This window comes from Mauremys reevesii, linkage group 1, assembly GCF_016161935.1.
Source record: "Mauremys reevesii isolate NIE-2019 linkage group 1, ASM1616193v1, whole genome shotgun sequence".
NCBI lineage: Eukaryota > Metazoa > Chordata > Testudines > Geoemydidae > Mauremys > Mauremys reevesii.
Window position 1 is genome coordinate 183,442,463 of NC_052623.1, and position 26,932 is coordinate 183,469,394.

At 41.6% G+C, this 26,932-nt stretch overlaps 1 protein-coding gene across 14 annotated transcripts in view; it reads right to left on the reverse strand.

Moving 5' to 3' along the window:
• Positions 1-26,932, reverse strand: part of ROBO1 (roundabout guidance receptor 1) — a 1,025,913-nt gene that overhangs the window by 972,468 nt on the left and 26,513 nt on the right. The window contains exon 2 of one of the 14 annotated variants that reach the window (XM_039532326.1): positions 11,091-11,321. The exons of the other annotated variants lie outside the window; for them this stretch is intronic. The gene's annotated coding sequence lies outside the window, so the exon portion shown is untranslated. The remainder of the gene's footprint in view (positions 1-11,090; positions 11,322-26,932) is intronic. 14 annotated transcript variants of the gene reach the window in all.

The window sequence follows — 26,932 nt, forward strand, 5'->3', positions numbered from 1 at the left end:
TCTGATCGGTGTGTGGGGCAAGGAGTCTGTGCTTTTGGAGCTGCGCTCCAAAACAGGGAATGCGAAGACCTACGAGAAGGTCTCCAAAGCCACGAGAGACAGAGGATACAGGCGGGATGCAACACAGCGCCGCGTGAAAATCAAGGACCCCAGACAAGGCTACCGAAAAATCAAAGCGGCAAACGGACGCTACGGAGCCTGCCACCACTGCCCCACCAGTGACCATGGACTCTGACGATGGGACAGTGTCGACGGCCAGTTCCTCAGTGATGTTCGCGGACGGGGAAGATGAGGAAGGGTTTGTGGAGGACGAGGCAGGCGAGAGTGCTTACAACGCTGGTTTCCCCGACAGCCAGGATCTATTCATCACCATCACGGAGATCCCCCAACAACCCTCCCCGGCCATTAACCCGGACCCTGAATCAGGGGAAGGAGCAGTCGGTACGTGCTGTAACCATGTTAACTTTTATTCTTAATATAACAGGAATCTTAACTGTGTGAAAAGGAGGTCTCTCTAGATATGGGGATAGAACAGAAATCATCCTTGGAGATCTCCACAAAGCTCTCCTTGCGTTAATCGAAAAGCATCAGCAGGAGGTTCCTGGGGAGAGCTGCCTTATTGGGTGCTCCGTGGTAGCACAGTTTTCCACGCAAGGCTTTCATGAGGAACTCAGGGAGCACTGCCTCCCCGAGCACGGCTGCATCGGGCCCTGGTTCGTGCTAGCTTTCACGCAGCATGCGCTCTATCTCCTTCAGTGACCCTCCTCAGGGTGATCTCGCTCGGAGACTCCTGCATCTACTTAGGGTAATTACTGTAATGTTACGCCTGGTCCAAAGTATTTTTAAACAAATCTACGGACAGACGGCATAGCACAGACTCAGCACGCAGCTGCGTGACGAGCGTAACGGAAAGCCAAAGAATATAATGGACGCTCATGGAGGGAGGGGGGAATGAGGACGCAAGGTATCCCACAGTTCCTGCTGTCTCCGAAAAGTATTTGCATTCTTGGATGAGCTCCAAATGCTTCTAGGGTCAAACACAGTGTCTGTGGTGGGTCAGGGCATAGTTCGGCAATTTGCGCACTCACCCCACCCACCACCAGAAGTGAAAACAATCCTCTGTTGACTCTTTTACATGTCACCCTATCTTTACTGAATGCTGCAGATAGACGCGATTGTGCAGCACTCAACACCAACATCCTTGCTCCCCCCCCCCCACCGCCATGGGTGGCTGATGGTACAATAAGATGGAAATCCGTCCTCATCATCAGCCTATTGGCACATGGGGCAGTGCAAAAGGGCTGGTAACCATGCCGACTAGTATCAGTAAGGTCGATCAAGGGCGCCTGTCCCTAATTTTTGATGGCTGATGGTACAATATGGCTGGTAACCGTCCTCATCATTGCAACAGGGGGCTGAGCTCCATCAGCCCCCACCCTTCATTGTAAATAAAAGATTCAATTACATCTGGACTAGCAGAGGGATGATGGGCTCCTTCATCCACACTCCTTAATGTCCTGCCTGGACTATCATTGCAGCTGGAGGCTTCCTTCCACTCATTTCTCACAAACAAGTCACTGTGTCTTATTCCTGCATTCTTTATTACTTCATCACACAAGTGGGGGGACAATGCTATGGTAGCCCAGGAAGGCTGGGGTAAGAACGGAATGAACAGGTGGGGTTGTTGCAGGAGCACCCCCTGTGAATAGCATACAGCTCATTATTTATGCAGGATCGGACACAGAGTAGCTGTGCTCTCTGGTTCTATGATACAGTGGTTCTCTAGTACACTTGCCCATAATCTAGGCAGGACTGATTCTATTTTTAGATACCAAAGAGGAGGGATTGACTCAGGGAGTCATTCCCAATTTTTGCTTTTGCGCCCCTGGCTGCTCGGCCAGGGGCACTTATGACAGCAGCAAATGGTGCAGTGCAAAAGGACAGGTAACCATGCCCATCTTATTACCATCTTATTACCAATTTATGGTATGGTTGATGGTACAATATGGCTGGTAACCATCTCTGCTGTCATGCAAAAGCAAAATCATGCTGCTGTGTAGCGCTGCTGGCCCGCCTCTGTCAGCGGCATCTAGTACACATACGGTGACATACACAAAAGGCAAAACAGTGTCCATGGTTGCCACGCTATGGCGTATGCCAGGGCAATTCTGGGAAAACGGGCTTGAAAAGATTGTCTGCTGTTGCTTTCCCGGAGGAAGGAATGACTGGCGACATTTACCCAGAATCCACCGCGAAAATGATTTGTGCCCCAGCAGGCACAGGGGTCTCAACCCAGAATTCACAGAGACAGCCTAGACTCAGTTAATTGTTCGCCAAAATGTATCTTTGCAAGGAATTCACTCCCTGTTTCCCATCTCACAGCTTCCACTGTCTCCAGACCTGCCACAGCATCCCCCTCGCAGAGGCTGGCAAAGCTTAGGCGTGTAGCCCTGAGGATTAATCTGTTGGTCTGTATAAAATGTCTTTTTTGATAAAGTGTGTAGGCTGCATAGATTAATAGGAATTTGCAATAGCTGTAATGAAGATACCTAGAAACTTCTAGGCCAGACATCCTGGCCTATTTCCTTTGTAACGCTGACAGCAACCTTTAAGATCCTTACTCAGAAAAGTAATAATAGGAGACAAACCTACGCAAATGTCTAGGGACTTTTTGAATGTCTGCTAACCTTTCACCTAGTTAGGGTAAAAAGGAGGGTATTTTTGACCACAAATGTAACACATACACCCGCAAGCTACTATATAGCTGTCATTAGTACGCACACAAAAGGTCAGCCAATGAAAACAGGTACCCTCACCTTTCCATGGGGGAAAGACAAATGTGGGCATAGGAGGAAGGATTTCTCCCTATAAAAAGGGTGACAATCCTCCATTAAGGCGGGCGATCCATCTCTCTGTTTCCTTGTCGTCTCAACCTGCTTCGAAGCCTCTTTCTCCTATGAAAGCTGTCAATACTAAGTCGTAGTATTAATTCTTTTCAAAGTTGTGAGTATGAACAAATTCTTATTTCTGCTAGAGCATTTATACTAAGAAGGGTTTAACTCATAGCCAGTTTCTTTGTAACTTCCTCTAGCAAAGGTGTGAAATTCACTCTAGTACTACTGTTGCAAAGTGCATTAAGAACTGTGATATTTTGTAACTTTGTAATCTCATACTGCTTTTAACATTTTACATTTACTTCTTGTTTCATTGATTTTAAATAAAAGGTCTTGTTTGACTAATTCTGTCTCAGTAATAGTTTTTCTGCCACATACCCCAATCTCCTTGTATAAATTCTGTGAAGCCTGATTCAAGACGAACTTTATCTTCTGATCACACATATTGGCGAGCCATATCCATATTATTAATATCTATCAATTATTATTAACATTCTTAATTAATTAGAAAATTAGTTATTAAATAAAACTAAATTAAGTGGATAAATTCCACTGTCCCTACTAACCCTCCCCAAATCAGGCTACAGGCTGCGAAAGAAAAAGACAAGGGACAAGATGTTCGAGGAACGTATGGGCTGCTACCTAGCAGAGGCGGACCAGCAGAGCCAGTGGAGGGAGCCCGTCTCTCTGTGCCAGCGCTCACACAGCGAACGGGAGGAGAGGTGGCGTGAGGAAGACAAGCAGGCGACTGAAACGCTGCTTGGACTAGTGAGGGAGCAAACGGACACGCTCAGGCGCCTTGTGGATGTTCTGCAGGACCGCAGGAGGACAGAGACACCCTGCAGTGTATCTGCAACCGCACTCCCCTGCCACAAAGTCCCATACCCCCCTCACCGAAAGTAATCAGGAGGAGGGGCGGCCGGGGACGTGAATACTGTCACTGCACCACAGCACAGTGCTCAAGTACGCAAAATCTCTCATACCCTACATTTGCCGAAGTCCTTCACTTCCACACTCACAGTAGTCCCAATCCCAGTCCCATCCCCTAACTGTCTACTTAATTAATAAAAATGCTTTGCTGTTAATTACTGTTTCCGTTATGTTTTTCAAAGAAGACTGTGTTTGAATGGAGGGCGTGGGGAAAGGGGTGGTTAAATTGCATAGGACAGTCACCTTTCCCAGGGTACAAACACGGGGGCAGGATCAGCAGCGGGTCACACACACGGTGCAGTCAGTAGGCACCCTGGTCGGTTTTTGGAGGTGGTTTCCAGGATCTGTGTGGGCGGGGGAGATGTGACTTTGCAGCGGGGGAGGGTGGTTACAGATCTTATACAGCGGTCCTTGTCCTGGACCGCTGAGTCACGCAGCTGAGGAATCTGTATCCGTCCTCCTCCACCACAAGGTCACATATCCGCCCGCACACAGAATTCCATAAAGAGGGATGGCAGGCTCCGTTGAAAGAAGCATTCCGGCACCGCGGACCGCTCTAGGAGCAGGAGCCTGTCATTCCTTGAGTTTAGAGGCGGTCTTTACATCACCGCACACCCTATCCAGCACAGCCTGCGTCCCAGTTTCAACCCTTTCACGAAAAGTCATGAATAAAGAAACCTTTGTTAAGTAACAATAACCTTTGTATTTTATTTTTACACGTGTGCTGGAAGTGGGGGTAACGGGGTGAACGGGGTATGTAACCGAAGAGGAGAGTCAACAGTAACTGAGTAAAGAAACAGGGGTAGGTTCAGCTTCTCTGTAAAGAAACTGAACAGTCACAGGTCACGCTGCTCGCTGGTATTTGAAGAGTTCCTTGTCGCTGTCCCAGGCGCCTGTATAGGGCTTCATGAGCAAGTGCATTAGCGGGCAGGCTGGGTCCCCGAGGATGACTATAGGCATCTGCACATCCACAACAGTTATTTCGTGGTCCGGAAAGAAACTACCTTCCTGCAGGCGTCTGAGCAGCCCACAGTTCCTGAAAACACACGCATCATGAACCTTGCCCGTCCACCCGATGATGATGTTTGTAAAACGTCCCCTATGGTCCCCCAGTGCTTGCAGCACCATTGAAAAGTGGCCCAATTTCTCAGCAGCTGACTGTGGAAGAGGTGGACGATAAAGTGCGAGGAGGAGAAAACAGCGATGATCGCAGCGGGCTCCATGCTTGCAGTGCTGTGGCGTCCGCGCTGTCACTGACCAGAAAAGTGCACGAACAGATTGCCCACAGGCGCTTTCAAAGAGGGAGGGAGGGAGGTTGTGATTGATGGTTCAATGACAACACTTACCCCAAACCACCCTCGACACATTTCTCCCCCCAGCAGGCATTGGGGGCTCTACCCAGCATTCCAATGGGCAGCGGGGACTGCGGGAACTGTGGGATAGCTTCCCACAGTGCACCGCTTCCAAAGTCAACGCTGGCCCCGTGAATGTGGACTCAGAAATTCGAATTAGTGTATTTAGTATGGATACACAAATTCGACTTCATAAGGTCGAATCCACAAATTCGAACTAAGTTGATTCGAAATAGTCTTGTAGTGTAGACAAGGCCTAAGTGTCTTTGGAACTGGGTCAAAGTTCTAGTTTTAGGCTCCACTGCAATCCACAAAACCCCATTCAGATGTTGTCAAACTGAGTAGGTGTTCCCTAGGCAGCTAAGATTCTGCCTCTGGGCATGCACACTGGTGCCTCATTTAGACGTTCAGATGCCTAAGTCCCAATACAATCCACTAAAAACATGAAGATGGGCAGAAACGTTTCTCCCTTGCCTGCATGGCCTGATCCAATGGACATGCTCAGAGCAAACCTACCAGATTGGTCCTATTCTAAATCCAGGAGGAGAAGGTGGGGGTGCCACTGCCATTCACCACCTAATCCAGTGGTTAGATGTGGGAGACCTGGATTTAATTACCCCTCCACCTGATGGGGAGAAAAAGTATGAATAAGAGTCTCCCACGCAACTCAGGGGAGTGCTCTACTCACTGGGAAAAAAAAGACATTATGATGGGGTAGGAATTTCCCCCTCAATCCATCCTGTTGAAGCTATTCCACTTTGGAAGAGGAGGACTGGACTGGACCTTGGGTCTCCCTCCTCCCACGTTAGTGCCCTAGCCACTGTACTATGGACTCCATCTCACTCACTGTCTCTGGCCCAGTGACTATTTAAGTATTTGTACAAAGTGGAGCAGCTTCAACAAGAGATCTTGAGAGAGACCCAATAGAATATCCCACAGATCAGTGATTACTGCACTGTCCTGACTGGTGTAGGAGACCCCCTTTCAAATCCTCTCTCCCCTTCAGGCAGAGTGGAAGTTGAACCCTGAGTCTCTCCCATTCAGGGTGAGTGCCCTGACCACTGGGCTAGAAGTTATTAAATGGGCACCATCACCACCAACTCCTCTTCGTCACTCTCCACCTCTATTTTGTGTAGAGCAAGGCAGGCACCTAACTCATTCTAATAAACAATTTAGGTTCCTAAACTGTCTGACTCCTGGTTGTGGATCATAAACTGAGGTAGGGTGACCAGATAGCAAGCATGAAAAATGAGGATGCTTTTTTTGGGGGGGGAGGGCGGTGGTGAGGGGTGGGTAGTTTTGTATATACAATTAAAAAAAAAATAGAACATGCACAGAGGCCTAACTTGTATTATAGGGATCCTTGAAGGAGCCCAAGCCTGAGCACTGCTGTGCAAGCTGAAGGAGCCCGAGCCTCTCTGGGCAGGGCTGAGGGAGCCTCACTGACTATATTTAAATTAAGATTGGATGTTTTTCTAAAAGAAGTGCTCTAGGATTTATTTTGGAGACGTTCTATGGCCTGTGCTATATAGAAGGCCAGACTAGGTGTTTGTCTACTTGTAAAGTACTTGAGAAGCACAGCTGCACAGATGCAGCTGCACTGCATGTAGTGGAAATGTTCTATGCTGACAGAAGAGCTGTCTCTCATTGGCATAATAAAACTACCTCCATGTGTGGCAGAAGCTATATCAGTGAGAGAAGCTCTCCTACCGACACAGCATTGTTCACACTGGCACTTACGACAGTGTAACATATTGCGCTCAGGAGGGTTGCTGACATAAGCTGTAGTGTAGACATATCCTAGAGAATCACTGTGGTCCCTTCTAGTCTTAAAAATCTATGACTTCCAGAAATAAGACTCTTGAGGTTTTAGACCACCCAGCAAGTACATCTCTATATAACAAAGTAAGTAAATGACTTTAAAAGGAGACAATGTAACCAGGGCCGGCCCTAGGGCAATTCAATTGATTCCCAGGAATTGGGCCCTCCGCCGTCCCGAAGGAGCTGCCGCTGAAGTTCGGCGGCAGCTCAGTCGCTGCCGTGGAGGAAGGTCCCTCCGTCGTAGTGCCGCCAAAGGCACCGGCAGCTGATTGAGCTGCCGCAGAAATCCCGGCATTGGTGGCGGCGGCAGCTCAATCGTTGCCGCTGTCTTCGGCAGCATTTCTGCAGAGGTTCCTTCCTCCGTGGCAGCGATTAAGCTGCCGCTGAAGACAGCGGCGGGACTTTGGCGGCAGCTCCTTCAAATAGGGCCCCGCGGTGCCTAAAGCTGGCCCTGAATGTAACACAAACAAGGCCAGACGACTCCAAAATCACCTTATAAAGCTGATAAATTAAGGAATGGCACCAGTGTTGAGTGATCTGGTAGATTAACTCTCTGCAGTCCAAATTTATCCCCCTAATTCTGTGAGGTGGCAGAGTTTAGGACACACATCTCGCCTCAGAATCTCGCATTAGCTAGTTTAGCAGGCTCCCTGCCTTGCATAATGGCTGGGATTATATTGTTGTTCCAGTAATTTTTAGGCACCTAAAAGAGTTAGGCATTGCAACGTCTAAGTCAGTTTGATGATCCAAACTTGTGTACAGTCAGTGTCACTATTTTGTAGATGGTCTATAGCAGTTGTGGGCAATCTGAGGTCCATCAGGGTAACCCTCTGGTGGGCTGCAAGATAGTTTGTTTACATTGACCATCCACAGGCACAGCTGCCTGCAGCGCCCAGTGGCTGCAGTTCACCATTCCCGGCCAACAGGAGCTGCGGGTGGCTGTGCCTGCGATGGTCAATGTAAGACTGTCTTGCAGCCTGCCAGCGGATTACTGGGATGGGCCGCAGGTTGCCCACCACTGGTCTATAGTATGACATCATCACTCTAATACACTGCTCTGATGGAAACACATGGGCAAGCTATGCTCCGGTAACAGCAGAGGCAAAGCTGAAAGTCAAGAGGCAGCTAGGAGATGTGTTTAATTCCAGGATAAGGGAGAGGTTTAGTTATGTTGCTTTTATGTCCAAGTCTCAAAGTCCTTTAAAACATAAGCAAAAAAGCAAATACCTGATGGAGGTTTTTTGTGCTATTTTTACGTGATTTTTTTCTTTTTAAATTACATTTTTTTGTAAAAGGAAAAATAAAAAAGCATTTTGTTAAAGCATATGTATTACAACTTGTTTTTCTTTTTTAAATTAATCAGTTTTTTGCTGACATCCTTTTAAACTATCTGTCACAGGTTGACCAATACGTTCTAGTGGCTATTGAGTCTTAAACAATGGTTGTACTTTTATTGGTAATTTGTTTCTTAATCATAGCAATTACTCCTTTCAAATAGCTTCATATAGTAAATGCTGTGCTATTTCATTTAAAAAGAGTACTTTTTTTTTTTTTACTGAAGTTAGTTATATTTGGAACATTTACTTTTTCTTGCTGAACGTTTGTAGCTCAGCATCTCATTTTTCTTATTAAAATAATCGATGCTTTATGAAGCAAAGTACCACTATCATTACTTTCCACTTTATTTCAGTATTGAAGCCTGTACCTTAATATTCTATTGCTGGAAAACAGCTTGCTAAACATCCTTAATTATTAAGTCCAAGTAATGCTGCTGCTATAACTGCTTCTCTAAGAGATGGTTTGATCTTCTTCAGTTTAGTATTATCTTTCCTATTCCAATACCTGGTTCTCTGAAGTATACACATGCTTTGTAGGACCTTGCCAACTCTTATTTATCTAGCACCAGTGACAAGCATACTAAAATGGTCAGAATGTAAGGATTTTTCAATTCAATGCACCATCCTCAAGTAGTAAATTAATTCCCCAATTTCTCCCCATATTAGGGCCAAGTTCCAGTGTATAAATCCTATTGAATGGAGTACAGGATTAGGCCACTATTAGGGATGTCCTGGTATAGTACTGATGTGTATTGGCATACTTCTACAGAATTTGATAAGTTTCTCGCATTTCAGCCACAACCTAACTTAATATCCATCACAGCTGAAAAAAATACTTATAGATACCTTATTTTCACATTTACTGATTTCTGGTGTTTAGAGATTCCACCCCCCAAAAAACATGCCACAGATACATTTGTTGTCATATCCAATCATGCTCCACAGGATTCTGATCAAAGGAGTGACGGCTGTTACTTTTCAATTTATATTTTAATCATTTAGTAAGCAAGCAACAAGAGGACAGTAGGTGATTTCTCTGATTTCACAGTAAGCACCCAAGCAGTACTGGGGGAGTTCACATCTGCTTCCAGCTCAGTATCTGAACTTTGTGATTCAGGCTGATTCTCTAATACACTGAAATGGAATGCTGAATCAAGATAGCCAGGGACTTTAGGGAAGTTTAGATTTATATCTGAATCCAAATCTGAACTCCATACCTTAGGACCATCTACTTCATTGTGATTTTGTTTATAGTTAGGAGGTATGAAATACAATAATTGGATCTAAAAACTTATATTCCTTACTCATATAAAATTCCCATGGGGCCAGGTTCTGTTACCTTATTACATTGATTGATTAACACCTTATTCTGTGAGCAGCCCCATTGTAATAAATGAGACCAGTCATAGAGCATGGTACAACTCCATAAGGGTATTGGAATCTGACCCCATGGTCTACAAGTGGGAGTTTAGCCTGCGTAAAAAAGTGAAGAATTACACCCACAGATTTTTATCCGTAAGAGAAGAAAAAGAAAAAAAAACCCAAAACCTTGTTATGACAACAGTAATTAAAAAAAAAATCTAGCTGGTCTGTTAACAGTCTATGCAAGTTAGATTCAGTTATTAGGGAAGCTGTCTTTGTCTTAAATGCATTAAAATGTCATTACCCATACTGACCAAAGTACCTTTTTCCAAAGCCAGTGCTATAATTACAATTAAGCAAAGACTTGTTTATTATCACCAAATGTATGCCAATGGCTCTCACTAATGCAATCCAAACATTAGCATGAAACATTTTTCCAATTACTGCACAGACTCCCTATAGTGTTTCACACTGCTTTATGACATTTTAAACTCTGTAAATAATATGGTCCTTTAGAAATCTGCAAAATCTTTCTATTCCTCCCTATGACTGGAGAAAAACTAAATCTATTAAAAGCACGTTTTCATAGCAGCAGGATAAAAATGCTTTTACTACATTTATCTTCAAAATTGGTGGTGTTAAATAGTGCCAGGGGATAAATAACCATAAAATATAACATTAGTATACAGGGTACTGTTCTAACTAGCCATGATGGGATGTCTCTCCACCCTTTCATTTTTCTTTCTATTTATTCCATTACAGCTATAGACTCATACATCAGTTACTGTGGCACTATTTTTACCCTTGTGTTGAGTTGTTCTTCACCTTTGTTACTGCCTAATGTGGGACAAAAGAAGGAAACTATACAGAGATTATAAATTCCATAACAGTCCACATTTCAAGAATGTCTACACCTGTCTTCATAACTAATATTACCTAGAAATGTCTTAGGTTTGTTTTAGTCTTTAAACTGTTAAAGGTTTGTTTGTTTTTTCTGGGGGTTGTGTATGTATGTGCATGCACGTTTTGTAAACCAGATTACAGGAACAGCAGAATTTAACAAAAATGTCCCCTTAAAAAGCAGTGTAAAAATTGTAATCACATTGAATATTAGACAATCAAAACTACGCCTTGGATTTAAAATCTGAGTTTTACTCAGCTTCACTAGGAACTTCATTAAGCTGTAATATTTCAATTGTTGGTAACACATTCAAACTGTTTTTAGAAACCTTGATATGTTAATCTAAAATAAGTAGTTTTCAAAAAGAAGGAAATTTTCCCTAATCAAAAGACATGAGGATTAATAATATTTGCACTGAAGCAAGCATAAATACCTTACTTAATACTTAAAAAACTAACATGAGTAAGCTGTATGTCCTGTACTTCCTGTTTACCTGGCAGTCAAACAGATCCCAGATAGGAGTTCCCCACTGAGCAAACATGCTGCTCACCACTGGGCTGTGCCACTGACCATGACTAGAAGTTACAAAGTGCCTGATGAGAATGCATGCCAGCAAATTCTGGGTTCCTGGGAGGTACACTGCCAATAGCGTGATGTGGTTCTTGATGCTTCAGTTCCATAAATTGACTGCTTCTATACACAGGGGAATGGATCTTGCTCCTCCCTATTTTTACAGAATACAATTGTTTTATTGCCTGACATTATAAGAATGTGATGAGATTGGATTAATGGTTAGAATGCCCTGAATGCTTCTTAGACTGCTCCATGGTCCAGGAGTGAATCCTGGTTTCCCAGGGTATCCAAGCAGTCTGAGATGCGTGACCATCCATGTGAGCCCCCCAACCTAGCACATAAGGCACGCGTGTGTGTAGTTTTTTGTCTGGTGAAAAAAAATTCCCTGGAATCTAACCCCCTCCCCCCCTATTTACATTAATTCTTATGTGGAAATTGGATTTGCTTAACATGATTTTGCTTAAAGTCACATTTTTCAGGAACATAACTACAAAATTAAGTGAGGATTTACTGTATAACATGTATGAAAGAGTGAGCAGCTTCCTGGAAAACCATGAGATGTCCCATTTATGGTGCCTGAGACACCAAATTTGCAGTAGTTTCTACATTAGAACTCTGGAGTCATCACCTTCTAATCTAACCAAATTAAAAAAAAAAAAAATCCTGTTCTTGCCAATCTGCAGACAGCAGATTACTCCAATATCATCAGGACTATACTTCCATAAAGGTTTTTGCATAGCATGGGGGGGCTTACTGTGCCTGAGTTCGAACTACAATGTGTCAAAGCAGGGGCTGTCATAACAGAAAAGTTTATATTTATGCTATTTTCAAACAAACATGTAAAATTGATGCAGTTTTTTATTTGAAGGCTGAATACCTTAAAGGGCAAGAGTAATTTAGCAATGTGGCATTTAGATTGACCTCAAACTTCCCCTTTTTGCAGTAGGTTTACCAATCCTGTTTTGTTTTTTGCTGAGATTCAGTGTGTTGCCCTACCATGTTATAGGCTGACGACATTACTGTGGTTAATGTAAAGCAAGAGGCTAACCTAGCGGGGATATCAGAGAAGTGCATAGGAGTGGTGGTAGAGTTTTATTTATGGCATCTTTTAAAAAAAGGTTTAGTTTGTTTAAAATTACATTCAGTATGTTTAATACAAAGGAGCTCTCACAGGGACACAAGTTTCATTGGCAGTTTGAAGAGGCGATTATACTTGGTAGGTTGCCATTAAAACTTGTTTCACTATCTCTTTATTTTATATCCTCTGGATATAATCACAATATGGCATGTACAGAAAATCATTGTAGGGAATTCAAGTCATTGGTTCCAAAAGTCTGCTGGTTCGGTGTCTATTCCCCAGGAAGAATTTTCCTCCTTAACTAGTTTACCAGTGGGTTCAATTTGCACTGTAAATACATTGTCCTTAAAAAAAAATAAAAAAAAAATCTCAGGATTCTGCCCAGAAATCTTTTCACGGCCTTTTTATAGTCAGAAGAACCACACCTCAGCTTAACTTTCCCACATTAAAAAAACTCTTACCAATGATGGTGGAGAGAGAAATAATGATCCTTATGTGTATATCAGTTAGATGATTCTGTAAGGAGTATTTCAGCCCCAATTGAGCAAAGAACTTACCATGTGCTTAAATGCTTTGCTGAATCAGGGCATTTGATACTACAATACATCCTGTGACCATTACCGAACTAAGTACTCCTTACTCACATGACAAATCCCTTTGACTTTGATTAGACACTTTGTGCAAGTAAGAATTATGAGATAGGACTGTTCTTTTAAAACAGGTACTAGGATCCATATCATAAGGGGAAAAAAAAGGAAAGAATACATTATATATCAAATGTAAGAATTAGCCAGATCCTGGGCACCCTGAAAGAGAATTCAAGCTGTAAAGAGATTACATTTGATGTGACAGAAATTGAGTGACGGTGTTATGAGGCTACGCCACATAGTGCACAAAAGTAGGAGGATAACTGTCAAATATACTTCTTGAGCTTCTACAACATTAGCTTCTTCAAATACAGCTGTAAACATACTGCAGTGAACAAAATATTCATCTAAGCTGAAAAAGGACAAATTTTGCTGAAACAGATATCTTGTGATAGAGAATCCCTAATAAAATTATATGAAACTAGAGAAGCAAAAGCATTAGATGGCCTTAGGTATTTTCCATTAAAATATTTTTGATGAAAATGCAAAAGCCAATTTTTCCCATGGGAAAATTTTGATTTTGCTGATTTTGCTTTTTCTTTGGGAAAAAATAAAACATTTAGTTTCCAGTCAGTTCAGCCCAAATCAAAATATTTTTTTTGTTGAACTGACCCAAAGCATTTGGTACGAAATCAGTTCAACATTCAACAGCATCTCACTCTGGTGCCACAGTGCCTCATGGGAGTTATAGCATAGGTGGCTCATGTACCCCCATTCTCTCTTATAGGCTGGATTTACTGTCCAGACTACATTGATTTCCAATGCGCCCATACAGTCTCTCCTCTATCAAATCACGTGGCCTGGCATGGGAGTCACCTGGCTACAGTTGCATCATGAGAAATATAATCTGGCCAATGGAAGAGAATGGGAGCATCAGACACCTGAAGTACAACTCCCATGAGGCAATGCAGCGCCTCAGATAGATGCAGTTTCATGTTGAACTGACTCAAAATGAAACATTTCAATTTGTGAATATTGAAATATTTATTTTCAATCACAAATTCTGACACTTTCAAACTGAAATTGTGTGAAACTTTTCCCCCCCCATGAAAAAACCTGATATTTGCAGCTATGTTTTCAACCCAATTCAGAATAAAAATTTGAAATATAAGAATTTATTGCTGGAAAAGAACTGTGATTTTTACTCAGCTCTAATCAGCATTTATGTTTCTAGGACACAGTTATGTTCTCTTTTTACCCTGGTGCATCTCCCATTTATGCCAATTTGACTGAGAGGAGAAATAAACTTAGGTTATCAAATGTGTAAATCAAGATTATAAAGTACAGTCAGATGCTATTTTGGTATGCTCAGACCATGCATATTCCTTGATTTTGTTAGACGATGATGTCACTTAGTCCAATCAAAGTTGCAGAGGCGTAGCGAGCGCCCTCCGTACCCTCTGACCGGAGGCGGCCCACAAGGAAGGGGGCCCCTAAAAGTGGCAAAAAAAATGTAAGGTATAACTAGGTAAGACATTTATTGACGCTATTGCACAATCCATGTCGGTTTTACTGACAAAACCGTGAAGTCATTATGATACATCATAATGCTATTGGCTACATCAGTTGTCTGTCAGTCAGTTTCAAATTTTAGTTGGACCCATTCAAAGAATGTGTATTTGCGTTCATAATGGCGGTCGGCGGATAAATGTTATTAATTTAGTTTAATTTTTTATCGTTTCCAACGCAGAAGCGTGCTTTGTGATGTCTAAGAGAATGTATAAGAGTGGAGCTAGTAAACGAAAGGCAGCAAAAGATGCCGAGAAGGAACTTGAGAAAATTCCAAAGTTGTCAACGTATTTTGCACTGCAATCCAATGTACAGGTACAGGCATATGAAACGGACAGCGCTAGCAGCGACGAATCGTATCCAGAAGTATCCAGAAGTGCTTCAAGTGAGGTCGAAGGTGAAACCAGTTGTTCTACCAAACAAACTGTGACAGATATTCCAGCTGCTGCCAGGAAAGAAGTATCTGAATCTGAACCACTGACTGATGATCCGGGAGATTGGCTGTCTAGAATATCGGACAGGCAAGTGTGTGACATTGTTGCACGTGGCCCACCGCAGCAGAATGAAAGTTCCGTCTTTCCTCGTTAAATGGAAATTCGTAGGTTCACAAGTACTCATTTCTATCGAACCATGGGAAATGGCGAGAAAATAAGACGTTCATGGTTAATGTATTCAGTTCAGAAAGATGCCATTTTTTGTTTTTGTTGTAAATTATTTGGCACTGGTGACATACCACTATGTCGTGGAACATCTGCTTGGAAAGCACTGTCAAAAAGACTTCAGCAGCATGAAACAGGCAAAGGTCATCAAGACTGTATGGTGAAATGGTTTGACCTTCGGTCAGGCATAGTAAACCGTACATCTATTGACCAACTGGAATTGCAGGCTTTTCTGAAAGAAAGATTTCTGGAGAAATGTTGTCAAATGCATGGTTGATGTCGTTATTTTCTTGTCCAAAAGAAACTTGGCATTTCGAGGAAGTAATGAAAAGCTCGGTGATCCTTCAAATGGCAACTTTTTGGGACTGTTTGAATTGCTTGCAAATTATGATACTGTCCTCAGCGAACTTTTACAGAGGATTAAGAAGACAGAGACACATGTTCAGTACCTCAGTCCACAGATCCAAAACGAGCTGATTCAACTTGTTGCCAGTAACATTCAAGAGGCCAACATAGCACAGCTTAAAAAGTCAAAATATTATTCAGTTATTTTGGACTGTACTCCCGACGTGTCACATGAAGCACAGATGTCTGTGGTGTTATGCTTTGTTGAATGCAACAGTGAAGATGGTGTCAATATTCATGAAGCATTTGTTGGTTTTCTTAATGTTCATGATACAACTGGCGAGGGCTTATTGGAAGCATTTCTTGAAAAGGCAAACAACTTAGGAATAGACATTGCTGACATGAGAGGCCAAGCTTATGATAACGGCGCAAATATGAGAGGAAAGATTAAAGGAGTTCAAGCCCGCATGCTAGAAATAAATTACTGTGCCTTGTATGTACCATGTGGAGCTCACACTTGGAATCTTGTGATCTCAGACGCGGCAAAGTCATCAAAATATGGTTTTTTATTTTTAATTTTTATCTCTCTTTATATCTTATCTTTCGTATTGAGATATACTTCAGATCATAAGCATATAGAACAATATATGTATCGGATACACCGGGTTAGTTTGATGCACTGATTGGATTGCATTATTGAATGTGAAAGATTTGCACATTGATTTGTGCAATGCTTGTCATCTTGAAAGAGAATGCGAAAGAAAAAGAAAGATGGGCAAGAAGCAACAGAAGCTTTGCGCTTTTTAGACCATGTTACTACGTTTGCTTTGTTACGTCTGTGTTATACTTTCTCACTTATACTTTCTCACTGATCAGGCCATATCTTCTGTTTTTGTTTTTGACCAACCGTGTGGAGTGGTATAAGTTGTTTGGATTTCTGTACACGCTAACAGCAGCTGAAGCAGTGAAAGAAGAGAAAGTGAACTGAGAAAAAAAAAAAAAAAAAAGAAAAAAAAAAAACATTGATCATTGATGAAATGAATAATTTAATGGAATTTAATCATTTTAAAGAAAAAGAGAAAGAGAGCAGACAATTTTTAATTTTTTTTTTATTTATACATATACAACCTTCAGGAGATGTATCCGATATTTGCATTGCTTGCAGAATTCTTCTCACCACCACCACCAGTTACTGTCGTGTGTGCTGGCAGCAGCATGAATGAAACTGATCAAGAATATCCAAGAATATCCCACAGATGACACAGATGACAGGCTTGCAGCTGCACTTGCAGTAAAACAAGATTGAATGAAGATTGGACTATGGCTTGATTAATTAATTTGATTAAAGAACAAGGGGACGAAGAAAGAAGAAAGCGTAAAAATAAAGAATACATGTACACTGTAGTATATGTAGTATATGATATATGTATATTATATGTATAAAAAAAATAACATTCAGATTCCAGTTTATTGTAGGGGCCCCCCACACATGTGGAGAGGGGCACGTTCTTTGTTGCTACGGCACTGCAAAGTTGACTCATGTTCAGGGAAAGAGAGGTCATGAAGTCTCTATGCACAGATTATCCAGCTACCTGAAAAGTTTCTATTTATATCTATTATCTGAGTGAACAGCCATTGCTGATCTCACTACACTGTTAGCTTTAAGTGTCTGTCATTTTTATTGTTTCCCCTGTAGTTTTCTCTTCATAATATATTCTTAATTTAAGCAATCGAATGCAGAATCCAAAATTTTACTATTTTAGTATATATCCTACAACCACTAAACCAAAAAGAGTAGGACGGAGAATTACTGGTTCCTTCTAGAGGGAGAAAGTGAGCCACAGTTTTCTGTAACCCATATATACACACACATGAACAGCTTCTAGATATCACAGACAGATATTAGAAAGCCTGTAAATATATTTTCTCTCGCTATATCCTCAACCCCTATCCCAGAGACAGGCACAGAGAGGATATACAATATCTTCGGCAATATATCAGTTGGAGCCCAAACTAGAAGATATGTCATTCACTCAATAAAGTAGCATTGGCACATGCCAGCAATGAATCTGACCTGTTGATTTATAACTAAAAATTTGGAAATACCACTGTGACTGAATGCATCCTTATATTCATACCCTATATACCATTGTAACAAACTTTGTACAGAATATGCCTTGTGAGATATCATTTGAAAACTAATAACTCACTGATCAATAGTATCATGATGAAATGGGTGCAGCAACATTATATGTAAAGTTATGAATTCCCTCTAAATGATGTTGGTAGCACATGTTCAAACCCACATAGCCCAATTAGGTAGAACTGGTCCAGCAGGTCTTAAACAAAGGAGTGTGTGTTTATTTACAACTTGATATATAAAATTGAGGTAGAGTCCTTAGACAGCCAGAGGGGGAAGACAAGAAATAAGGAGAATGTACATTTCAGCAAATGGAGATGGAAGAGACAGCATGCATCCCCTTTCACTGCCAGGCAGACACCATGTCTTCTTTACTATTTAAACAGAAGTTGCTTTGATGGGTAACCTTCAGAAAAATACATCTCAAACGGGGACTGGATTATAAAAGTGAGGGGCAGAACCACTCCAAGTTCTCTCTCCCTATCCATCTCTCTCCTTTTCACCTAAGACAGCAAAAGAAACAGCTGTTGGACTTTGAAAGCAGATCCTGGACAGAGAGTTTGATTAGCAATGTTACTGTGAAAATGTGGTGGGAGACCTCACCCTGAACCAAGTCTATCTTTATTTCTCTTGTAACCATTTCTGATTGTAATGCCTTAGGTGTGTACTCACTTAAAATCTCTCTCTTTATAGTTACATAAACTTGTTTTATTCTTTAATTAAAACTAATCCAGTGTTGTGAATTGTTGGGTAACTTCCTTTAAAGTAGCAAACTGTTCTCTGTTGATCCCTTTAGAGGGGCAACAGACCTAATATAGCTGGACTGTCCAGGAGAGGGCTGCAACTTATGGACCAAATTCAGTAACAACAGGTTTAAGTCCAATGAATTTGGCCCTATGTGTTTTGCAAAGTAGTGTGCATACCTTTTGTACTATGAAAATAAAACCGTAAAAATGAAGTAATTAATCAATCTTTAGGCTAGAGCAGGGGTAGGCAACCTATGGCACGTGTGCCAAATGCGACACGCGAGCATTTTTATTTAATTTTTATTTAATTTTAAATGAAGCTTCTTAAACATTTGAAAACCTTATTTATTTTACATACAACAATAGTTTAGTTATATAGACTTATAGAAAGAGACCTTCTAAAAATGTTAAAATGTATTATTGGCACACGAAACCTCAAATTCGAGTGAATAAATGAACACTTCTGAAAGGTTGCTGACCCCTGGGCTAGAGTAACTCTTCAGCACAACTGAGCCTCACAGTTTCAACACTACTGATTTGTGTAAAATGGCTAGTTGCTAGGAGGAGCTTCCTTTCTATATTTCAGGATTGCTTTAATGGTGTATCATCTACAAAGTGCACAAAGAACTAGCTTGAGATGTCCTGAGCACGGTACATGGAATCCCCCCAACATCATTCCCTTGAAGAATTAGCTCAAAAAAGGTACAATATGCCTAAATAGGCATTGCACAGCTGACAGAAGGTAGCGATTTCAAAGTTGGGTCTCTGAGACTTGGGAGTAGAACTTGAGGGGGAAAAAATCAGCTTTCATGAAAAATAACTGGCATTTTCCCACTTTTTTACATTTTCCAACAATTTTTTTTTAATTAAAAAACATTTTTGTTCTTTTTTTAGTGAGGATTTTTTTAAACCAGAATATTTTCACTGAAATATTTTTGACAAAAAAAAATAAAAAAAAAATTGGGAATATCAAAAGTGGAAATTTTTAATAGAACTATTTTTCAGTTAAGAGTAATAAAAGGTAATTTTTCTTAACAATTTCTGAGCAAAATACCATTGTGATTGTTATATGCTGGTTGCTAGTTAGAGAGACTAGGATAAATCTTCAGCTGGCGTTGACTAGTGATTTACACCAGTAGTTCTCAAAGTTGGTCCGCTGCTTGTTCAGGGAAAGCCCCTGGCGGGTCAGGCCGGTTTGTTTACCTGCCGCGTCTGCAGGTTCGGCCGATCGCGGCTCCCACTGCCACTCCAGACCAATCGGGGCTGTGGAAAGTGGCGGCCAGCATATTCCTCGGTCCGCACCGCTTCCCGCAGCCCCTATTGGCCTGGAGTAGTGATATCCCCATGGTTTAGAAGTGGACTTTGAACAAGAGCAATATAATTTCTATGATATTGGCATCAGTAAGTCACAAGTTTATTACAACCTGATCATTGTCCCAGACCTCTGGCCACAGTCCAAATAATCCCAATTTTTACATTAAAAATAGGTATTTCACATGACAATGAGCAGGTGAATGTCAAATTTCCTATCAAAATGGGACCTGAAAATCAACCTTCTCCAAATGAATAGTCTCACATCCTACCAGCTTTTAATACCTATTACTAGATTTTGAAATAAATGGCAGAATATGTAGGAAACATCATGAAAAATGTCAACTATTAACTCTAAAAACACCCTGGAAGAACTTGCTATTTCATATTCTGTTTAAAATATGAGATACAAATAGAAACAGATACTGGAGGAATTTCTGAGGGTCTCCCCAGAGCTGTATCCATTTAGGTCGAGGAAAAGAGATTATTTGAAGATTATAATAGATTTAATAGAAACTCAGACTTTCAACAGGCATATGAGTTTACGAAGGGAGCTTGAAATGACTGATTACCTCAGTTAAAATTTTCCTTTAAGAAGTGCCTTTAAAAAATTAAGATATGGAAATCATCATGAGTCAAAGCACTTCAAAGAAAAGGAGTTTGTAAATAGACAATGTCTACTACTAACAAAGAGGCTACTAACAAAGAAGATTACTTTATGGATGGTCACTTGAGGATGCGATGAATCCTCTAAGTCAAATGGAAAGGAAAGCAAAAACAAAACCAAACAAACAATCTCAAGACTTCTTCATTGTCACCATGCTGCTGCCTCAGGCCACTGATTCTACTTGCCATCACATTGTAGTTGGCATCCCACATTTCCTTTAAGAGTGAAACACTTGATTATCCCTGCTCTGTTTGGACTTCTCTCTGTGCTTTGTCTCTATTTACTTACAGCAATGAGAGTAGAAATGTAAAATAAGCAAAGCTGCAAGTCATATACCTTTTTGTACTCTTCATTGTCCGTTTATGAAAATCAGTAAAATATTAATCATACACACATGAAAGGACTAAGTACTGGTCTGGAAGGCTATGAATCAAAAGCTGTGTAGAAAGCCCCAGATGTGGAGACTATAATGCTGAGTATTGTGTAAGGACACATCACAAACTAGAAGGCTACTTGAGTCCCTTAAACTGCACTTTCTGGACTACAGAGCTGGGTAACATCCCTCCTCCTAGTTTAATTGTACAATACAATGAATAAATATGCATATATACTGTAAATAACAATCTTTAAGGCTCTGATTCCACAAAATTTTGTACTTGCACTTATGCAATAACCACTATAAGGGACTGAAGCAGGGATCTCCAGAACTAACAGCCCAGGCTGCTACAACTTGAGCTACAACCAAGGCTCTCCAGTTGGGGCTCTAACAGACGCCTCATCTGTAATTGGGCATAGGGGCATTTGTAACACACACTCATCAGTTGCACTGAATTTTTTACACTGCAAGTAATTCCAATGAAATCAGTGGGACTATTCACAGTGTACAAAGTTAAGCATGTGTGTAAATCTTTGCAGGATTGGGGAATAACGGAATAATTTCCCTTTTAAAATATAATTACTATTATAATTTATCACATACTTTAACAAAGCTCCAGATTTAGGCATGCTCTTGGCAAATTTTAGGATGTTCAGTGTTTGAACAGATGGAATGTTTTATGACAATGCTCTCATTCCTAACTCCTAAAGGAATCACTTTTGCTTGAGGTCAAAGGTGAATTTATTCCCCATGTTAGCTTTGTCCTGAGGCCCTCCCTAAGCAGATTCTGTCAACTGTGCTATACTTCTGCCAAACTAAGTAATGATTTTGTCATGTGGGTTAATATTCCGCTGGGATCCAGCTTTAATCAAATGGATTTCACTAAAAAGAATTTTCCGACACAGTAAAAATTATAACATTTTGTAGATGTTTAAACTGGTAAAGAGCAAAAACAAAAAAGACACCCATAACCACAACACAGAAACCAAAATCTAAAAAGAGTTATTTGCAGCTGATCTGCTCCCTTGATAAACTCATGCTCCTACACAGCTTGGAAACCTTAGATACCTTGTGTCCTTTATAGTGGAACTCTTATTAATAGAATTCATATTTCAGAGCAGGAAATTGTCTGCAGTAGAGGTGGAATTTTAAGGCTGCTGGTTCATATGTACTCCCAAATACTGTTCTATTGACCCCAGTGGGATCACACATAGGAATAATAACTATATATGTGTAACCCTTCTGCCGGGCCGAAACGATAGCAGCAAGGGCCGGGTTCAATACATAGGGGTCCCTTCCCCACAACATAATGCAAAACCAGCTCGAGCCCCCACCCAGTGACCTGGGAAAATCTTACACACACCCCTGGGTGCCTCGAGGAGGCAATACTTCCCCTCTCGCAAGCACAGAGTCTTGGTGTAGCAGAAAAGGTTTAATACATGATAAACAACAAGCATTAAATTGGGAAAATACCTCAGCTAGAGTTCATAGGTCAAACCGTGAGCAAAGACCCACCCCAGCAAATTGGGCCATGTCCTTCTCTCGGGGCCCTTGAGTCCAGCAACCCCCAAATCACCCACAGTCCCAAAAGTCCCACAATCCAAAAGTCTCTGTCCTGGGTCAGTGCAGCCCCAGAGTTCAAGAGTCTCTCTCTGCAGAGGTCCCCCTCCCCACCCTGGGTAGAAAGGGGCACCTTACGTGGTTTCGGGGCCAACTGCCCTGCCTCTTCGTGGGGTTCTGCTTCCACTAGTCGTCCCCGTGAACAGCTCAGCTCCGCTTGCTCTGTGGGCTGCTCCGCTCTGCCAGCTGCTCTGGTCCACCAGCTGTCCTGTGAGCCACTCCAGCCGTCCTCGCAAGCTGCTTGGCTCCACTCACCCAGTGGCTGCACAAACTGCTCCACTCCGCTCTGCCAGCTGCTCTGCTCCACGGTATTGCTTCAGGCTCCCCCACTCATTAGCACAGTGCTCAGTGCTCTCAGCTCAGCAAGTCCAGCTCTTCAGTGATTTCAGCTCTTAGTGATTCCAGCTCATAGTAGGGGAGCCCCAGTGCCAGTGAGTTCAGCTCAGTAACCTGTATCTAGATTCTTAAGGGAATCAAAAATTAACTCTGTGGAATGTCAGTGGAGAGAGACACAGGTGGAACTGGTGCTTCTGGCTCACACAAGAAGCCTGCACCACCCAGTACAGATATCTGTCCACAGCCTCTCTCCTTTCAATGGGTTTTGGAACCCATGTGCCCCATCTAGCAAGCGCTATCCAGCTGACAATGAAACCCCCCATCACAAGACAATTTTGTAGTTCCCCATTTACCCAATCAGGGTGACAACATTTCATTCCTCCTGCCCCAATAACAACAAAATTGGGGCTTCCACAGCTGTGAAAATAACCATCCCATGCTGCTTTGCGGTATGCTAAGTGGGATGGGAGTGCCCATGCAAATAACTGAAATGCTAATGCGAATACTTGAAACTTCCACTCTGCACTCCCCATAATCTACCACCAGATGTCAGGGTAGAGCTCATCCTGACTCTGCTTACATATGTTTGAAAGATGGACCACTAGGGAAAAATGTGGTGGCAGGACTAGAGATGGATCAACGCACAGATCTAGGCCTGTGCCTAGGGCTCCAGCTCCTGAAGTCGTTGCATCATTTCAGGGCCAGAGGGTAGGGATGGCGCCACAGGAGGCCCCATGTTGTTGTGTAGTTACAGTCGTGATCGCCATAGTCCAGTCCTGGGCAGCAATATAGTATTATATGCTTATATTCAGTTTCACTAAGTAAATATATCATTTAAACCCACTTGGGAAGTTTGCACCTGTTTATCATGCTTACCCAAACATATCAGCATATGTAATATAACTGCTCTTTCTTATACTGCTCAGTTATTTTGTCTGTGTCTTCTATGAATTCAGACCCGAAAGCAGATCAAAACAGCCATTTTGAAAAAAAAAAAAAAAACCAACGTCAGGCTATAATAAAGACATAAGAGCAACACTTTCCCCACTCATTTTCAAATGAAACTAAGTTTTTAAAATAAAAATAATCCCCTCCCTCTTGATATGCACTTATCTTCCGACTTATCACAGTTTGTATCATTAGTACTGACTCTTTTAGTCAAAAAGTCAATGAAGTTACACCAGGATGAATTTGGCCCCGATTTTTGATCAATAATATGCTGAGTGCGATGATAACGTGGTAACCTTTAATAGTTCAAGGTAACCAGATTAAAATTTGGTTAATGCTCTTTAGTGCTTAATTTTTCTTTGCCAGAAAAACTTGTCTCAGAAAAGTGGTTCTACAATTGGACTCCAGTTAAAATCTTCCATTATTCTGGCAGCTTTGAATGTTGAACAATGGCATCCAGAACCAAGTTTCACACATCAATTCCAGAGAAAAGAGAATGCAAGCACCAAAGCATGAAACAAAGCATGAAACAAAATATCTTTGGCAAAATTTGTATAGACACATCATTGCCTCTGAGCTTGGTCACAGAAGTCTCCATGTAAAGGATAAATATTTTTATTCCCTGGCAACAATGGTAATCTCCCGATAAAACTCTTGTGCCTCATGCCATAATAAGCTCAGAGGAGAGAGTGCAAGTATTGATTTAGGAAAAAATAATTTCACTAAGTTACAGAAACAGTTTAGCATAAAATCAAAGAAAAAATGGTTATCAAGTCAATCACAAGATCTGATTCTCTACTCCTCTAGACCAAACAACACTGATGTGACTTCACTGATGTAAATGAAGTTAAGTCAGCATAAAACTGAAGTAGTGAAATAAGGACTCAGACCCATAGGGCTAGCTCAATGAAAAGAAAAAGAAAAAAAGATTTAGGCACCTAACTTCCACTTTAGGTGCTTAAATCCAAACTTTAGATCCTCAGCTACTGCCTAATCCCATGGGTGCATAAGTTTCAACTGATAAAGTCCCCTAAATATCTATTGGTGGATATGGACAAAGTCACCTAAATCCTGATGTCCAGCACCTACCTCATGCTTAAAGTGCAGCAGGAGCCTCAAATTACAGGAATTCCTCTGACTTCACACCTATGGGCCCCATCTGGCAAGCATTTTCAGAGCACATGTTCCAGATCAGGCCTCACTCAAACAGAGGAGGTGGTCCCTGTGCCTCCCTTGTACCTAAGAACCTGAGATACAAGTTCTAATCCTTCACTCTGCCTGATGTAGCACAGGAACTCAGGTCTCCCATATGAGTGCTTGAGCCACCAGGGTATTTTTTAGAGGGTGGGAGCAAGGGCTCTCTCAGTTTCTCCTGTTGCAGTTGTTCCACTTTGTATGAAATACTTAAGTAGTCATTGGGCCAGAGTGGGAGTGAAGATGACTCTATAGGCAAATGGTCAGTACATTCACATAGGAAATGGGAGACCTGTCCTCAAGTTCATGCTCGACATCAGGCCAAGTGGAGATTTGAGGCTGGGTCTCACTCATCCTTCATGAATGCCCTAGCCACTGAGCTATTGCATATGAGGGCATCACCACCAATTTTTGTGAGAAAGGGACAACCTTGCATATGAGCCTAACTCCAGGAGAGAGTTAATGACTGTGAATCCCAAGCAGCTGGAGGAACCTTGCATTATGTGTCTAACTCCCTTTCAGGGGTGTGGCTTATGCCCGTCTCCTCAGCATTTCCTCTGGGGTAGTTTAGTCAGCTCTCTGCTCAACGTGATGATTTTGGATAGTCTCATTCTTAAGTGCTTAACTCTTCTCATGAATTGTATAGGGAGCCTAGATGCCCAAGTCAAGGCTGCAGATTCGACTGGGCCATAGGGCACCTGAACGTTGGCATTGTAATACTGAGTCTAAGTCCCCTTTGTGGATTTAGCCCATAGTCTAAAATAAAAAAAATAGACATGCACCTCTGCATAATTTAGGTATAACATCAGATTTTAGACCCATTACCTGGATTAGGTCCCATAATCCTTATTTAGACACTGGAATCAAAGCCTGCAGCTCCCATTAAATTCAAGGGGTTTGTTGGTACCACCCTTGATGAGCTAAATCACCAGTTCATGTAAATCTGTCTATCTTCACTGAATTCAGTGAAACTATACCAATTTACACCTGAGGCTTCAACCCCTCAAAAAAATCAGGCCACTTTGATTTAAGTACCTAAATATGGATTTAAGAATGTAAACTTCCGCAACATCTAGGTTTGACTATACTGGCCTTTATATCTTATTTTGAGATGGGCACAAATCAAATTCCTCGGTCCAAACACCTCTTACTGTCGAAGGGGTTTGAAATCCCAATTTCAGAAACAGCTTCAAATTTTACAACATACCAAATACAAAACTCCAGATGTCATTTACAAACCTATAACTTCGGAGTATTCAAAATGTTGATTCAAATAATCCACCCTCTAAATTTTATCATAAATTTTCCTCTTACCGAACATCTCCACTGAAACAGTGTTCAATGAAAGGTTCTTGTGAGTAATAAAACTGCTGTCATGAAACTCTGACCTCATTAAAGTCAATGACCAAACTGTAGGTGAATTTGGAGAATTTTGTCCTCGACTGGCAGTTCTCAGTTATGAAAATCTTTAAGAACAAGACAGAATAGAAATAATATATTTGGTGATAAATAAATCTTCTTGTATCTGAATCTAAGATCAGAGCTGGGTGGGAAAGAGGGTCCTTGTCCAATAAAATTTTCAATTCCACATGGAGATAAAAGCATGCTCTTTCAATATTTGTCATGAAAAATCAGAGAGAGCAAGAGAGAGCAAGTACACACACTGTCCCAAAATAACCTTGGGGGATTAGGGCACTCACTTGACATGTTAGAGCCAGGTTCAAGCTCCTACTCTGAATCAAGTAAACCAGGGACTTGAACCTGGGTCTCCTACATCCCAGGCAAGTTCTCTAACTATTCTGAGGTAGTAGGTCACTCTCTATATTGCTCACATTTTAACCAGAAATTCCATCCTGGGCCAAGAAACCTTTCTAATGATTTTTTTATTGAAACACATGTTCCCAGAAAAAGAGTAGCTGAAGACTAACTGGCATTTTTTAATGAAAAGCGATTTCATAGAGAAAGTTTCAAGCAGCTCCACCAATGATTGCACCGGCTCATATACATCAATCAAGCATATAACAGCCTAGCCATAACTTACTTTTTCCTGTTTGAGGAAATTCAGGAAAAATCTTATTAAAATGTGGTAGTTAAGACTGGAATAGTGATCTGAAACCAAACCTCTCATGTGGGTTCATGTTGAAAACCTACATGAACCCACAGACTTATAAGCTTTCCCTTAGCTC